Source organism: Rousettus aegyptiacus, unplaced genomic scaffold, assembly GCF_014176215.1.
Source record: "Rousettus aegyptiacus isolate mRouAeg1 unplaced genomic scaffold, mRouAeg1.p scaffold_m13_p_2, whole genome shotgun sequence".
NCBI lineage: Eukaryota > Metazoa > Chordata > Mammalia > Chiroptera > Pteropodidae > Rousettus > Rousettus aegyptiacus.
The window spans coordinates 44250694-44268648 of NW_023416295.1; the positions used below are offsets into that span (position 1 = coordinate 44250694).

The following is a 17955-nucleotide window of genomic DNA, read 5'->3' on the forward strand; positions in this document are numbered from 1 at the left end:
CGGTTGCCAGAGGGGAAGGGGTTAGGGGTGGGTGAAAAGAAGAGGGATTAAGAAGTACAAATTGGTAGTTATAAATTAGTCATGGGGATGTAAAACATAGGGTAAGAAGTATAGTCAATGATAATGTATGGTGTCAGGTAGGTACTAGATTTATCGGGGTGATCACTTTGTAAATGTCTAATCACTATGTTGTACACCTGAAACTAATATAATATTGTACATCAACTGTAAGTGAAATAAATTTTTTTTAATTTTTAAAGGGCAGTAAATGCATCACCGGAATTAACAGTGAGCCTTTCCTTAACTTAAAAATAATAAATAAATAAGTCTACAGCCATGCTACCTTGAACAAGCCTGAACCCGTCTGATCTTGGAAGCCAAGTAGGGTTGGGCCTGGTTAGTACTTGGATGGGAGACCACCTAGGAAGACCAGGTGCTGTAGGCATAAAAAAAATAATAATAATAAGAGATTGTAAGATGACAAGATCTTTGCAATCTGTGAGGTCAACCAAGGGTTGCTTTGCCTAAAAAAATAATAATAAATAAATAAATAGTAAATAGAATGGCACTCACCTGCAAAAAAAAAAAAAAGGGGGGCAAATATGTTCCTGGTTGGGCTGAACAGTGACATTAGCAAGAGTGCCCCGGGATTGTGTACATTCATTGCGGAAGCCTGTGAGCAAAGTAAAACTCTTCATTTACACTCCTCCCTCATTACTAAACGTTTCTCTGACCCTTTTGACTTTCCAAGGCCACCATGTACAGTTGGAAGGTTAATGCACTGCACAGAAGCTTCGAGCTGAGAAAAAGAGGGAGGCCGAAACCTAGTACATGCTCTGATGGCCGAGCCACACACTCTGGCATGGAGTTGTTGTCATCAAGAAGTGGTACCTTTTTCTACATTCAAAGGTGCCGTCTACTTGTGCAAGTAGAGGTCTGTGACCCCACAGAGGCTGTTAGGGGTCCTCTTCCTGGCTTTTATTTACTTCTCTTGTCTCCCGTTTCTCTGTTTCCTCCCTCTGAACTTTGAACTGAATACTTCTTCAGCTGTTTCAGTATATCATAAATAACTGAACAAAAAGTAAAAACCTCAATTATCCATCCAAGTGTTTCATCTATGTGACACCAAGTATCCACGAACAGGGGAAACATCTTAATACCTAGTACCATGTAGACAAAACATCTGGTTGATCAACTTAGTTCCTGTTTCTTTCAGATGCTTGAGTAACATAGAAACACTCTCATACCCACTCACAGTCTGGATTCTCCTTTGCAGAATGCTAACTAGTTTTTTTTTCTAGGTTCAAAGAGCTAATTCAGTAGAGTAGGGGCCTGAGAGAGTAAATTAAAAAAAAAAAAAAAAAAGGACAAGGGGGGCTGTTTACCTCTTAATACTAAATAAATAGCATTCAGCATATATGCTAAATATTATGGGGAGAGAAGTTTTTTATCTTTTGTTCAATTCTTCTGATGTTTCATTTGACAAGATTCTTTTACCATCTCTTTGCTGTGTTGTTTAGAGTAGGAAAAACTTTAATATCTGTCTCAATATTCCATTTTTTCTGAAGCCTTTCAGGTATACCTTTTTCTTTTAAAGCCTGCTCTTGAAAATCAGGAATCCAGTTGAATGAGCTTCCTATAGTTAATATGAAGGCAAACAATTGGCCCAATCTCAGCTATTTTTGTTTGAAATTATGGAGAAAAATGATTATAATATACTGAGCATGTCATTTGAATCTGGCTTCATTGCCAGAGCAGTCTATAGCATTCTCCTAAGGTAAAGGCAGATGTCATTCTCCTCATTTACCAACAAGAGAAGCAGTGGCTGGTCACATTAAATGCTGGGTCCATGCTCGGACAACAGATCAACAGCAGCATGGAGAACTTTCCAGATCTTCCCACAACTGGGCCCAACACAACACACTTGGTGCACGAGGGGTGAAAACTAAAACTCTTTTTGATTTCCCTAAGGTAGACCACGAAACTATAAAGATGAGCTGACATTTTGTTTCATTTTGTGTAATAAACTACTCTTTTCGCACAGGTCCTGGTGGAGTTTCAAACAGCACTGCTTAGCTGCTCAATCCCTAGGCAACGTGGAGACACAGCTGTGTCAGAATGCTAAACTTTACATATGGGCTGCACACTTTCAAGTTCACCCCCCAAACACGTTGAGTCATTTTCACCAGCCAGGACCCCTCAGATGGAGGTTCTGTTCTTCTTCTGCCTGTGGTTACTTGGAGCATATCAGTTATCTCCAGACACTGACCCACATTTGGCTCAGGGGGATTTCTAAATGATCCCTGAGCCATTCCTTTGCTAATCACGAGGAAACTCCACGTTTGAGTTGATAACAGTGGCCGGCATTTTCCTGGGCGCTATTGAATGACAGCTATTTGTTTTTTCATTATGACATTTGGGTTGTGTGTGTGTGTTGGTGGGAGGGGGAGGGAGGGAGGCTGACAATTGAAATACATCCCCAAATCCAGTGGATTCAGCTACATTTCCAGAAAACTTTTCTTTAAGGGTTTTTCTTTGAGACTCTGCTTCCAGCTGGAGCAAGTAATTGACAAAATAACCCTCCATCAATAACGTCCAAACCCATGGACAGAAATGTGAACTCTGAACCCCTTCTCACCCTGTAAGTGGAGAGAAGAATCACTGACTTCTTTGTTTCGTTGAGGAAAATATCTGAGCTTGTGAATGGCTTCTTTTGGGGCTGAATTACAAGAACGTCAAGAGGGGCACCGTTGGAGAGCGCCAGAGAGAGGAAACACGGCAGCAGGCCACAGGACTGGCCGCTGGATCACGGAACCGCGTTTTCGGTGGCAGCGGAGAAAGCGCTGGGCCGCCAGGCCGCTGGCCCGGGTCGCTGTCTAGGAGCCACCGCTAGGGGGTGCGCGCGGCGGCGGAGAGCGGCCCCGGCCGCCCCCCGCCTTTGTTTGGGTGCGCGGAGCCGGCGGAGCGTGGGGAGCTGCGGGGAACCGCGAGCCGAGGCACGCGTTCCCCTTACGGTGGGAGTGACCCGCGTGTCCGGCCGCCTGAGTCGCCTTCCGTCTTTCCCGCGGGTTTTCCCACTGTCGGGGCCGTACGCTCGGGCGCTTCCCCTGCGTCCCGCCTTCGACGCGCAACGCGGCCGCGTCCCGCCGGACCCCGGCGGCGCCCCGATGTCCCCCGGCGCGCCGAGCGAGTGCGGACCGCGCGGGCGGGAAAACTCACAACGACGTGTGCAGGCGGGAGGGGAGGAGCGGGGAGGCGGCGGGGTCGGGGGAACAGAGCCAGAGAGGGCGAGAGAAAGAGGTGGAGAGAGCAGCTCAACCCGACAAGTCCCCGAGTGCAGAGCCGGGGACGCCCCCTGGGAGAGGCGCGTGTCCTTCAGGGCAGCCCCCGCCGCTGGGCGCTTGTGGGTCCCTGGAGGAGCCTGAAGAGGGAAGCATTGTTTTCAGCAGAAGACAGAATGAGTTCATAGGTAAAACGAACGTGAGGATATATGCACTCATCTTCTCGGGGGGTCTTCCTTCCCAGAGACGGGGGCTAATCTAACACTTCCCTCAGAGTCACAACAGCTTATTCGCGGAGTACCGGGGCGCCCTCGAAGTCCACGACACGCTAAGGCTCAGGGGAGGGATAAGAACACCAAGTGCTTGTCCAGCTAGCCACTCCGACAGGCTCCTGGGACCACGGCTGCTTCCTGCTCTTGTTGCTTTCTTCTCCGCTCCAACCAATCCGACGACCTAATATTCCTATAGACTTTAAAAGCCTGAGTCTGTCTGCAGCCGGGGCCAGTTCTGGACAGAGTGACCCATTTGCCGATGCCACCAAGAGGGAAAGACTGAATGCAATCCTAGGAATGAAGGTCACCAACCCCATTTTCAGACCTACTTCCCTTAGTCCGGAAGTCAGGGAGAAGCGATACAAGTGTGGTCACTTAGGTTTAAACACTAACTTTGACTTTTAGACTCTACCCAGAGTATAACAGGAAACAGAGAGGTGTGAGGTTAGCTCATTTCATTTCATCTTGGGAGTTGAGCCCTTTAACTCCTAAAACAAACCATAAACTATTTCTTTTATATGAGCATGGTAAGTCTTTTCCTGGCCTTCTTTCCTTCATTTGTAAAATGGAGGGGTTGGATCAAGGTATCTTCAAACTCCAACATTAGGAGAAAAGTTCCTATTCAGGAATTTGCAGAGGAACGTTCCTTATTTAAATGTATAATGCAGTCATGGAAAGAAGAACGTGAAATCATGAAATACAAATTTTCAAAAGGGGAGAATGAAGTAACACTGCACTTTCTCCAGCTGAATCTCCATTTTCAAATTTCTAATTTCTAATGTTGATAATTTACTGTTATGTGAGATGATTTCCTGTTTAAGAGGAAACCATTTTCCTCCACTCAGGAAAGGTTCGTGACCCAGATTTTAGAATCCTGAGGTTTTCAATACCAAACCCGGGCAGGATGTAACTGATTTTTCAAAGCGTGTGGTTCTTTTGTTCACACTTTGTCCTCATCTCATTGTTGTGTAAGTTTGGGGGTTTGAAGACAAGAGACACAAATCCAGCTTTGTGGCCAGAACATTTCTCAGTGTGCATGTCAAATTTTAACAGTTATGAGAATGTCCATGATTAGGGCTGTTTCACCTAACATTTTTCTAAGCTGAGAAGATTCCAACAGTGAAATTTAAGGTCTGTAGCTAATAAGGAACACACTTTTTAAAAAACTTTATGTTTAGAGGCAGCTCTTCCACCTCTCTGTAGAAACTATGACAATGTGGGTCTGAAAAAATATGACTTGGTTTCAAACTATCAAATAGCGTTATAAAAATGTTTGGGCCAGATTTAGTTCTCCTAAAAGGTGGCAGATTAATAGAGCATGGATAAAGCAAGTCAGCTTCCGGGAATGGCTGCCTCGTGAGAAACAGGGCTTTTCTTTCTCCAGAGGGTCATGGACATTCCCAGACAACGTCTTAACTTGCAGAGTTCTCAAAGCATGCATCCCAGCTTCCTTTCCTGCTGAGGCCTTTGGCAAGAGTGGGAATTCTGTAAGAATTCTGTGGTGGAATGAATGATACCTTCCTGAAACTAGGAGTCACCAGGCCATTGTACTCCCTCCTATAAGTCAGAAGCTGGCAGGGAGATCACCATGGCTAAACCTTCAGAGCAAGCCTGTGAAATGTGTTCTCTGAGCCTCTCACCCCCTAGGTCGGCCGTGTTCTCCCCTCTCCTCACCGTCTCCTCCCTGTCTTCTCCCGCTGACTACAGCCCCACTCTGCTGGCCTGGCCCTCCTGGCCAAACTCTTTGATTCTTTGCCATCTCCCTTCCTCACTGCCCTTCTAGGTACATTTGCATCTCCTTTGTGTTACTGTTGCCCCCAGGCCAGTGGCTCCCTGAAGCGGTCATGGCTCTGCTGTCATCATTCCATAAGAGCAACTTGCAAAGCTGGGTGAAGTATTTTGACTGCGTTGACTGACTTTAAATCATTTAAGTATCACTTCTTCAAAATACCAGAAGTTATTTTTAACTCGAGGCTTTTATGGACAAGAAAAAGAATAAAGGATTAGGTGAGACAAAACTGCACTCACAAAAAAACAATATATAGCTCACTAAATAGATAATTTTCACATACCTGCATGTGTTCATAAATACATATAAAGCTCCAAATAAGATTCGGCCAGATTTTCCCCATGGTTTGGTTCTTAACTACCTCCATGTCTGGAAACTGTAGCACAGACAGACTGGTCAAATGAAACGTGTGTCTTATTCACCTCCTCTGTCACTGGGGATGGGTGCCTTCTGCACTTCATTGCCCACTGTCTGTGCCCACCGTTGAGAGCTCATACTTTACAGAGCAATCCCCGTCTCCTCTCTTTTGGTCCCCCCCTCCCACTTCTCCTCCCTCTGTCCTGCGGTGATGGGAGCGATTTTACCAAATATCTTGGCTTTTTACTAGATAGAATAATTTATGGACTAAGCACCTTGCCCTTTTCTCAGAAATCAATCTCCCTGTGGTTAGTTCTTGGGTTGACTATTAAATGTTTCCTCCCTTGCTTGCTCCCAAGGTTGTTGCTACAGTTTCAACTATTTAACAGACATATTACTGAGAAATAGTTAGTTCATCACATCACTTTGGTTTCTGAAAGGCTCCATGGGCCTCTTCACAGAGCAGACCCAAAATTAGGAGCCAAATCATCTACCAGACCGCATGACCATCTTTTCAAGATAGCCTTACTCACTTTTCTTCCACAAGCAAGCAAAACCATTTGCCCAACCTCTAACTTGCCAACAAGTATCCCAGATTTGTATAAAAATCAAAATAGTCACAGGGATGTAAAGTAAAGCATAATGAATATAGTCACAAATATTGTAATAACTATGTAAAATGTCATGTACTAGACTTATCAGGGGACCACTTTGCAAGTTATATAAATGTCTAACCACTATGCTGTACACCTAAAACTAATATAACATTGAATGTCAACCGTAATAGAAAAGTTAAAAAAAAAGATTATTCAAATCAGCCCACCTACATTGATTGCAAGCATTCTTAGCAAAGCACTCTGCTAGGCACTAAGTAACGAGACACAGGATCAAGTGAGGTTGCTAAGAACACCACAGCACTTCTGAAACTGGCAAACGGAGCCACAGGAAGGGGAGAGAGCTCTCAGAGGCCAAGCTGCAGTGAATTCTGGAAAGCAGGGCAGGACACCAGAGGTCCAGACAGCCGAAAGGCTACAACAGAGCAGCATATTTTTACAGAGTTCAATTAAACCATTATGTCATGTACATTGTCTGTTTTTTAAATGATACATCACTGCTGACAGTTGGCATATACTGTTTTCATAGCTTAGCCTTTATAAGTATTATGAGCACATATCACAGCAGTATTGTTATAACGAGTTACAATGATGTGTTCTTTGAAAGAGTGCCAATGACTGGTTTATATCCTTGGTGATGTTGCAGCATCATAATAAATGTGGTATAAATCTTTTCCAAGGTTTGGCAATTCCTTTAAGCCAAGAATGCTACATGTGGATCGTTGGGTTCCGCATGTTGCATCCTGCCAGCCTTTTAAACCCCTGCTTCCTTGATGCTTTGATATATAGTCCTCAATTTTGGAAGATTTTAATATGGTCAGTGATCTAACTGCACTCATTTAATAGAGGGCAGCCTTTATTATAATCTGGAAATAATTTTCATCTAAATAGCACAAACAGCCAAACATAATAAAATATGTATAAGTCAAGTAACATTACACAGAGGCCCCAGCAACTCCAGCAGAGTCAGCCGCAGACGCTGCCCAGCAGTGGATCTCAGGAGAGGGAGGAAGGGGTGGGAGTGGGGGAGCATCTCTATTTGCTTTCACAAAGATGCTGTCATTGTTGGGGGTATATGGGAGAAAGCAGTCTCCTCTACTAAATGGCTCTGTTAACTGCAGAGGAAGGCCACTGGATTTTCTCTATGAATATCAGAAGCCCCCAAAAAGAGCCTCGGGCAGGGAAATAACCAGCGAACCAGACATAGAGGGCTGAGAGAGTACATTTCTTCTGTCTGTGAACTTACTTTCTTGGTTTGGACAGGTGGCCTGCTCTTGGTTCCCTTCTTGCTACAATATGAAACCAGAATAAAAGCTGAGATATAAAGACCTTTAATAATGGCGCTAAGTCCATGCCCACAATTCTGGGGAAATTCTGGGTAGCAATAACCCTGTCACGCTTCCAACACTGAATCACTTCCTGTAGGATGGCATCATCTCTAACCCTAGAGACCCTGAATTGTGTCCACGAAAACAGGCCCCAGGTGCAGTGCTTCCTTCAAGGTAGGGTGCCTTAGAATGATTAGTTGGATATTGTAGGTATAGTGAAAACCAAACAGTTAGATTCTGGGTCATTAAATCTTCATTTAACCCTGCTAATCGTGTACATGAGCCAAGAGCTGCCTTCAGATAATCACACTCAACAGAAATTGGCTGTGGACGCAGAATTGATCTATAGTCAGCTGTCCCAAGCTTGAGGTGGTAATTCTTTTGCCAAACGCTAATCTATTCTATATCATCAATGAAACCGCACTCGAGTCAGTCAGAACAAACCCAAGAGAGTGTGTTAGGAGAATGCAAAACAGGGCCAGGACAAAAACTCCCTGTAAGGTATAGCTGATCCTCGAATAACGTCGTTTCATTCAATGTTGTTTCGTTATAACGTTGACAAGAAAAAAAATCGATTCCTGGCCAAGGCCACTGTCTGTGTGGGGTTTGCACATTCTCTGCATGTCTGCATGAGTTTTCCCCTAGTGTTTTAATTTCCTCCCACATCTCAAAGATGTGGACATTTAGGCTGATTGGTGTGTCTACATTACCCTGGTCCGAGTGAGCAGAGGTGTATGTGTGAGTAAGCCTTGCAACAGAAGGGCATCCTGTCCAGCGAGGGGTCCAGGGTGGGGTCCCACCGTGCGCTCTGAGCAGCCAGGATAGGCCCCTGCCACCCTGACCCTAAACTAGCAGGTTGGAAAAGAATGCTCATACTTGTTTTTATTCATCTTTCTTAAATGCATGGATAGCTCACATTGATTTCAATGTTTAATATTAGAAGTGTTTGGGATCTTTTTTAGAAGTTGGTGATGTTTTTGTGACCAGACCTATGCCATTAGAACTTAAGTCATGTTCATTTCAATTAGCCTATGGTAAATTGGTTTTGTTATACATTGTTTCACTTAAAGTCCCAGTTTTCAAGGACCTATGGATGACGTTAAGTGAGGACTTATTGTATGTCCTTCATTCCGGCTCTAACTCACCCCCATCCCTGACTAGGCTGGGGTTACTTCATTACCTTTTCCTGTGAATTATTAATACCAGAAACACTGAGCCTTGAGGCAAGGGTTGGAGAAAGCACGCATGGAGGAAATGAACCCACCTATTTTCAAGTGCTTCTCCTTTACTTTCCCCGAGTTCCTTGTCTCCCCGCCCCCCAGCTCCTTAAGTGTTTGTGCACTTGAAATAGCTGATGTTTGGGTCATTTGTGGATCTAGTGCTATGGCTCGAGTTTGTTTATTCTTTTAGAAATAACTTTTGGAAAGAAAAAAAAAAACTAGTTCCTGTAACCTTTTCACAGTGTATGTCCCAAGTTCCAAGTGACCTATGAGATGTTAGCTCTGAGTAAATTCTCTATCCATTTTTTCGTTTGGTATAAGAATAAAATGGTAAGTGAAAAGTTACTCCCATCAGTGAACCTTCCTGTTGCTACAATAATCTATAATCTCAAAAGAGAGATACTCAGAATCAGGGGGCCAAGACTCCTGCTCTCGCCACATAGCACAGATGAGCTCTCCTGCGTCGTCCTGGGCTTCATCTTTTATCTGGACCTTCCTGACCTCTGGTAACCTCCCCCTCCCCCAGTACTCTCCTCTGACGCTTCTCCTCTCTCTCTGACCCCTCTGGGATCACACTTGGTCTCAGGACCTCTAACTTGCCCTCTTGTCCTCCTACCTGCTCTCTGGCAATGGACACCCTCCTCCCTTGACTGTCCAGATATTGCAAAAGGCATCTCGTTCAAAACTAATTTTATTATATTCAACATCCCCCAAGGATTTATCTCAGCACTAGACCTATGGGAGATACTAGGTATATCTTCATTGAGTGTTTGAAATCAGAAAGATTAAATAGAAAGAAAATCTTGCATGTGGGTACAGTTTTTAATGCCCCATATACATAGACCAAAGAAGACAAAAAATTCGGAGACTGGAAGAGAACTGTAAACACTTTTGGGACCATAATTTCTGAAGTAGACATGTCCCAGAAGAAAACGGAAGTGATTAAATTACAGCCCCCTGGGTTCCAAGTGGCCTTCTAAGTCTGAGAAAGAAAGGTTTGACTGAGTGGAGAGGGGGAAAGGTTCATGAGGCTTCTGGAACCTCAACCACGTCTCAGAAAATAACCTCTGGAGGTATTAGGGATAAATGAAATCAGAAACATGTGGAATATATTTCCCTTTAAATGCATATGAGGCTAGAAATTAAGGGGAAAGTGTTCAGCTAAAGATATTTAGGGTTTGGCTTTACTCACAACATCTGAAAAATAGTTCAAGATGTTAGATGAACCCAAGTGCAACCATGTTCACCTTCTCCTACTGAAAATAGAGTGCACGTAGCCGCTGAGGGGACACATGTTTCATGTCAAGTTAATAAAAAGAGAAAAAGGTATGTTGGAGCCGAAAGGAGGAGGGAGCATTCAAATACACATAGGGAAAAAATTTAGAACGCTAGTGGAGCTTTGGTCGAGAGAAGGGGCAAAGGAATCTAAAGCCTGAGTCCTGGTTTCTGAGACATGCACCTCCGTGGGGCATGTGGTTCACTTAGTAAACAATGCTTTTTATGAGACTCTTTCCTTAGTCACCAGACTTTCCCTCGAAACTTTAAGTTATTGCACCTTGTTATAAAAGAGCTGTCTTACAGGCACTAAAGGTAGGTTTGAAATGTGACTGGCTGTTAGCTAATGTTTTCAAAGAACTGGTGGGGGCCTGTGCCTAGGTAGTTGAACTCCTGGATGCCCAGACACTCTCAGTAAATCAGGACCACACACAGCTACCTTGTAAGAACGAGATCCTGAGGGCTACAGCTCCAGGACTGCCTAAAGCAGCAACAAGATGGACTCTTCGCCCATGGGTCTGCTGTTGTGTCTGCTGGTACCCAATGAATTGCAGAGCGGTTCCTCCACCGAATGGATGCAGAAGGTCCAACTTTCTTTAGAACACACAGATTCTACTTCTCCCTGCCCTTCTGCTGTGCCCACTCTGTCTGGAATCGCTGAGAACTGTGACCCTGAACTCTCCTTTTGAGCTAGATCGATCTCTCTCTCTCTCTCTCTCTCTCTCTCTCTCTCTCTCTCTCTCTCTCCTCTCTCTCTCTCTCTCTCTCCTCTCTCTCTCTCTCTCTCTCTCTCTCTCTCTCTCTCTCTCTCTCTCTCCCTCTTTTACTAGACATCAAGATGGAAGACAACAATAAATAGTTGTGTAGTCTGGGATGCTCTGTGAAGGAAAAAAAAAAAAAAGACTGCTTCTTCCCCACCTTTAGAAAACCAGAATGACAAAACCTTAAATGACTAAAGCATTCAGTAAAACTGACATAGAAGAACAGAACCAAATGACTGGGTCGCCAGGATGCCCTTGGGATTTGGGGACATGAACTTGGCTCAATCTCTGAACATCTTTTTTTTCATTTTTGCCACCTATGAAATGTAGGATAACAATATCCACTCTGTTGACTTCATAAAGGTATTGTTATATAATTGTGATAAAAATTTGTATAGGTGCCTTGAAAGACATAAAATGCCCTGAAATGTTAGTCTCCAGCCCTCCGCACCTCTCTTCTGAGAGCTGGGTGGTCTATTTGACGTTTCTCCCTCAATGTTCTGCTTGTATCTCACACTTAGCACATCGCTAATAGACCTCTTGATCCTCTCCTGCAATTTTCTACTTGCTCCAACCTTCCCATTTCTGCACTCAACCAGATGTTTAGGCCAGAAAACCTGGGGTTTTTCCTTGATAACTCCCTCTCCCTCACGCTTACTGCCAATTCAGCATGCCCTATTGATTCAACTCCATTTTTCTAGAATTCAGGTACTTCTCTAGCCCAGGTTCTATCACCCTCACCTGAATCACTGCTGGAGCCAATTATCAGTTTCCCTGCTTGTTCTCCACCCCCAGCTCTCCCTCCTTCCTCTGCCATCTCTCCCTACCACCTTCCCGCCCGCCCCTGCAAAGGTCATTCTCCTCACTCCAGCCAGAACAGTCTTTTAACTTTGATCATTTCACTCTCCTCCTCAAAATGCCTCAGGAGCTTTTCTGCCTCCTAAAGCCTTGAAGAAAAATTCAAGAATGTAGGAACTGAGAGAAAGCTCTACGCTGCTGGGACATAGGATCTATGACTTACCAAGGTCACATGCAGAGTTAATATATCCCAAAGCCCTTCCCTCTCCACAAGAGCTCTGATTGAGAACTGACCATCAGTCCTCCTCAGCTAAGCATCCTCACTGGCCACCCCAATAAAAAGGTCCCATTAAGTGGATGTGTGTGTGTGTGTCTGTTTATTTGTGCAACTTTTGTGCCTGCCATCTGTTTACCAGCTGTAATTTCAAGAAGGGAAAAAGGGAGGGAATCGATATAATGAAATGAATAGTAAGATGAGCTCTTTTCTATTTGTAGTTTTCACCGATAATAAGTATTTTAACGGTCTGAAAATATGTCTAAATTTTGAGTATTTTCTTTAGGCCTTAAAAATACTAAATCTGAAAAATCCTCAAACTGTATAACTAAGCACCTGAAAAGTTTCTGGATAATAAATGTGTTTGAAATATGGAGTATGAAGAGCTCTGTAACAACCATGTGCAAAGGCTTGGCTCTGTGGATTATCTAAGATAAATTTTCAATTCGAAATTGATTTCTCTATCACACACTATTAGTGATTTGTACTCAAGAAAGATAAAATAATTTTAACACTTTCCTAAATAAAATATATTTAGTAAAGACAAATCCACTACCAGAAATATTCTGTAAAGTTTTATAAAGCTAAATATAAATGCTTTCTGAACTATCTGCTGTTTTACATCATTATGTCAGAATTTTAATGCTTTTGGCCACTAGCCATTTCAAAACTTTCAGAGTAAAAATCGAATATAATGTAATTTTGAGAATAAGTCATCCATTATAAAACAGACAGAGCTAAAATATTTCTAAGCATTCAGTCTTTTGTCGATTATCTATATTTTCATTCTAATCCAGAGACCCGAATAATCGAAAGTTAACTAACTGTATTTAAGTTTTGGATGGCATCTTTTCTCAATGACCTTCAAAAACTTCATAGACATGACCTGATGTCAATTAATCTCAGATGCAGAAAACTTGGGTGATTTAGGCAGTCACATAAGCATAGCATAGGGAGAGCTATGTTGGGTGTTGTGTGTCTTAGAACGTTGTCCATCCTCTCTATCTGCCGTATCCCTAGCAATCAGCTATGTCATCCAATTTCTTAGATATTCAACAGCAAAGTGAGACTACAAAGGCAGATGATTTCTCAAAAATGCTTTCCAAGTTCCAAAACGCCTGGTCCAGATTCTATGATTTAACATACAGAATAATTTGTAATGGGGTAAACCTTCTTCAAATGAATCTACATAAAGCAGAAACTAAAAATTCAGAGTAAATAATTGGAGACTGACGCTAAGGTTTGAATGAGACTTCACTTTGAAAATACAACTGAGAATCATTCAAAAGAGGTTCACTTTATTGTATTTTAAATTTGGGGTTCTAATTGCAATTATAAATTATTTTTTAGAACCAAGAATGAAACAGATATATTTCTTCACATAATTTTCTTACTAAGTGTTATAATAGTATAATAGCACATTATAATATCCTTTACTATCATCAAAATAGTAATATATTTTAGGATTTCATCATTTTCTTAAGGGTCCTCTTAACTGTTTAATTTTCAAATATTTATGATAAATTACTATTCCATTATCATTCTCCTTAATTTTTTCCCCCTTTTACTTATTGTTCATTTTTCCCATTCTTTCATTCCCATCTGTCAGGAGTTTTGTGTGTGATTCAAACAATTGTCAACAATCATTTTATCAACTTCTCAAAATCCTGCATCTTTGGCAACATTTGCAACTTCCCTTTGCATATTGTCAAAGTAATTGGCAAGCCTAGCATTAAGTAGGGGAGAGATTTTTAAGTGGGAACTAACTTTATAAATAAATGAATAACATTAATGAATATTTTCATGTTACGATAAATTTTGCTTCTGTGCACACTTCATGATGGAAGAGGCTCAGATAATAAGGCAGGCTTGTATTTGTGAGTTCTGGAATTAACGTCTCTTTTATAGAAAAATGAAAGCTGTTTCCTGATTCCTAATCCCTAGGAAAATTCCTATGGGAAATATTACATTTTTAGAAACACAATACTAGCATTAACTGAATTCCCCTCATTTGAATAATTAATAAAAGACTTGACAATGCTGATCAACTTCAAAATAACTGCTTCCTCTGACTGCTCATAGCAAAATTGTAGTAACTGCCTTCAAAGGTTATTTCACAGTGAGAAATATTCCTTTTTAACGATATTCTTGGCAGCAGAATCCATGATATCTTTATGTGAAAGGCCATTTATCAGGTAATAAAGCAGCAGATCACCTCACAAGGATCCTCAGCTTGAGGTCATTTATTTCTGAAAAAGAGTGGTCTCCATGGGGCCTGTGTCCATATTATGGAAAAAAAGAAATGGATTGACCTATCGACGCTAAAAGGGAATGTTCAGAGTATCTAGTGAAAACAAATCCCTTTACAGAAGTGTTTGACCAGCCATTCTGATGAGTTTTGTTTCCTTGCACTGCTTTTTTTCACTGTGTTTTATCTGCAGATGTGTCATTTGGCTCCAAGATGGAGCTCTAATGTCCAGATGACTTTATGGTGCTGAGCATGGGTTTCTGAGTCAGGATTCCCACTCAACACTTTACCCCCAAACTGCACTTCCAAGCACTGAATTGAATTTGGTGGAGAGGAAAACTCAGGAAGTGAAAGTGAGACACTGGAGATAATAAAACAGGAGAGAGAGCAGAAAGAGAGGAGTATGTCGTCCATTTGGTCAATGCTGTGGGCAACTCGAGCTCAATCCTACCAGGACCTTCTGAGAAACTGTACACAACGTACCCCAGAATTATCTGCCTGAGGAACAGAAGGGGAAGTATTTCTCTTCCAGCTCCATGCCCACTGATCAAGGGTTCCCTTCCCACACTTGTAGGTTGCACGTATGAATGGTTTTCCACAGCCATTTCTCTCACCCTCAATGTCAGAGGGACCTCCGCGGTCTGTGGTGTAGCTGAGGTGAGACACTGCCAAATTTAGCCAGCATGAAGCTAATTACAGTAGCAGCAGCTGGAGTGAAATGTGGGCAAGAGTAGGAGGCAGTGCAGGTGACGAATTCAGCATAAAGAGAGAAAATCACTGAGGTGAAGACTAACAAGTGAATTTCAATCAGGGTACCCAGAGTCATATTAATTCTAAATGCTGCTGAGGATGCCAAGAACAGGTGTCTTTGTAATATTTGCATACGGTGGCACATGGGACACCAGCAAGGGACATCCACCCCTTTACACCATTTTCCACATTCTTTGTCAAATATCATTTTCACCATGTTTGTTACTTCTCCCTGTTCAGGAGGATGGCTGAGTTCTTGGAAATTTATTGTTTTTAAAAATGCACTCAACTGGCCTTCACAGGGCTTTATAAGTCTCCAGTCTAATCTCTGATTTCACAACTAAGACGCAAGAAGAGGGTACACTCAGGGTATATACTCTATAAGCAGTAACTCATTTTATTTTTACTCCACAAGTTTTAACCAACTCTTTACTCCTTCTGCTTATAATGTTAATATTTTTCTGTTTGTTTAAACCCTGCCTCACTCTAAAAACTACCTGAGGTGGCAAGGCCTATATTCTGAAGTTAAATCTCACTATTACTTTTGTCCATGTATGTCTGCCTCCACAAAGCTAAAGACTCCCTAGGCCTAGTCCTTGGAAAATAGAAGTTCAAAGCCAAATCCAGTTAATGAACATATTCACCTATGCATAAATATTCATTGGGCACCTCTAATGTGCCAAGTGCTGGTTTAAAAAAAGAAGGAAAAAAAAAGACAAAACAAACAAAAAGATCACCATTATTCCCTCTCTCTAGGAGTTCACAGTCCAGTGAGGGGAAAGAAAACAGATCAGTAAAGAGACAGTTATGACGCAGATAAGAACAGGGAGCTAAAAAACAGCGGGCCCAGGTTTAGAGAAAGTGGGGAAGTATGGAAACCTTATGGGGTTGCACCTTGAAGAAAGTAGCCAAGGGCTCTAGGAGACAGAGAAACTTGTGCAAAGCCCTGAGGGATAAAGTGTAGGCACACCACAAAAGGCCTTGTGCAACATGCTGAGAAGTTGGCATCTTATCTTGAAGAACACGGAGAACCATGCAAAAGATACCTAGATCTGCCCATTTTCCATCCCCTGGTTGAAGCCACCATCATCTCTTTCCCGGATCACTGCAGTGGCCGACTTTTCTCTGCTTCCCCTCTTGCCCCACTACCATCTTCTGAACAAACCACCCAGAGTACGTTAGTTAACTATAACCCAGATCATGTAGTTCCTCTGTTCAAAACCCTCCCATAGCTTCTAAAAATCCAAGCCCCTCAGTGGCCCGCAGGCCCTTGGTGATGGGCACGCCAATGCCTTGCTGTTACTTCGTCTTCCTCCTCTCACTCAGCTACAGCCCTCCCAGCTCTTCCCCCAACATGGCGGCCATGTTGCTTCCCACTGTTTCCTCACTAGAATGCTCTTCTGTACACCCAAATGGCTTGCCAGTCTCACTTCATTCAAATCTCTGCTCAGGTGTCCCTTCAGCAGTGAAGCCTTCTCCAGCTGAGCTGCATATAAAACAGCAAACTCCCTTCCCCCGCCACTGGTTCTCCCTACTTCCCTTATTCTATTTTCCTCCCTAGCATTTACCTCCCCTGGACATACATATTTTTGTTCTTATTTTATACATGCACACATATTAACATAGTTATGTTGTTTATTGTCTCTACCCTCCACGAACACATGCATGCCCCCCCAACACAAACACACACGCACATACACACACAGGAATATAAGCTCCTTGAGGCAGGAACTTTGTTTTGTTCCCTGCTGTGTCCTCATTGTGTGGGTCGTAGTAGCATCTCAGGAAGGATTTGTTAGATAGACAAATGAATGACTCGAATAATTTTAAACAGGAGGGAAACAAGATCCGATTAATGTTTATGTGGCAGCCTAATTGAAAACAGATTAAGGAATAAAACCAAGAAGCTCAGGAAGGGTGCGGCCCCAGCTGACAATGGATCAAAGAGGAAGGCAGGAGGGACAGAAGATGAGCGGTGTTTCAGACCAGACTTCTACAAGTCTTGGAGCTTACCGACGGAGGCGAGTGAGCGGGTAGAGTCAGGAGGGTCCCTGGCTTGTGGGAGGGAAGCAGTGGGATGTCCTTCTCTGGGTAGAGAGGAGAGGAGGACTGGGAAAAGGGGGCAAACGGAGGTGATTTCCCACCTCTATCTGCCATGTGAAATAAAAGATAATGACAAAACAGAAACACATGCTAAAAATGGGGGGAGAGTTAATAAATTAAGGAAACACTGCAGTTTGAACCAGGGTATGAATCCAGGCCTGCATTTATCAGCTCACTTTGGGAGGGTGATTTAACCTCTATGGGCCTCAGTGTGCCCATTAGAAAAAGGAATGAGTATGTGCTATCGCACCTAGCTATTACGCACCTTAAATAAGATTAACATGTCTGAAAGGGGCGCAGAGCCAGGGCCCGGTGGATCCAGATTTTGCGAGGCCTAGCATTCTCACAATTTTGGGAGCACTCTTCAAAGATTAAAGTACAAAACAAAAAGGAGTATGAACTCAGAATGAGAAATCACCATAAATTACTACATATTTTTAAGCTGCAAAATGTCACATGCATTACAAAATAACAAAATAAAAACCTCAACATTTTTATTAATTAATTGATTAGCATATGTCTATAATATTGTTTCTTATATTCTTTGGCTGCACAGTCTTAATCACTTCCTCATATGACAGTGATTTTATAACATGATTTTTATAGAGAGGATTTAAAAATAATTCAGTCTTTCTTCTAGCTTGGTCGAACTAAATTTGTTTTTTGTTATTGATGGCTGGGATGCAACGAGCATTATACACAGACGTATCTCTGCTTATAACATGGCTAAGAATATATTCCTACAAATATAAGAAGTACAATTAGTTCTATTTCACACATTCTTATCAAAAAAATAAACGTACAGTGGGCATGTAAGTCCATTTGAGTTGTTAAAATAAAAATGCCATAGACTCAGTGACTTAAAAAACAAAAATTTATTTCTCA

At 42.5% G+C, this 17955-nt stretch overlaps 1 pseudogene; it reads left to right on the forward strand.

Annotated features, from left to right (window-relative positions):
* Positions 1-326: 326 nt before the first annotated feature.
* Positions 327-445, forward strand: LOC118614411 (annotated as a pseudogene).
* The last annotated feature ends 17510 nt before the right edge of the window (positions 446-17955 follow it).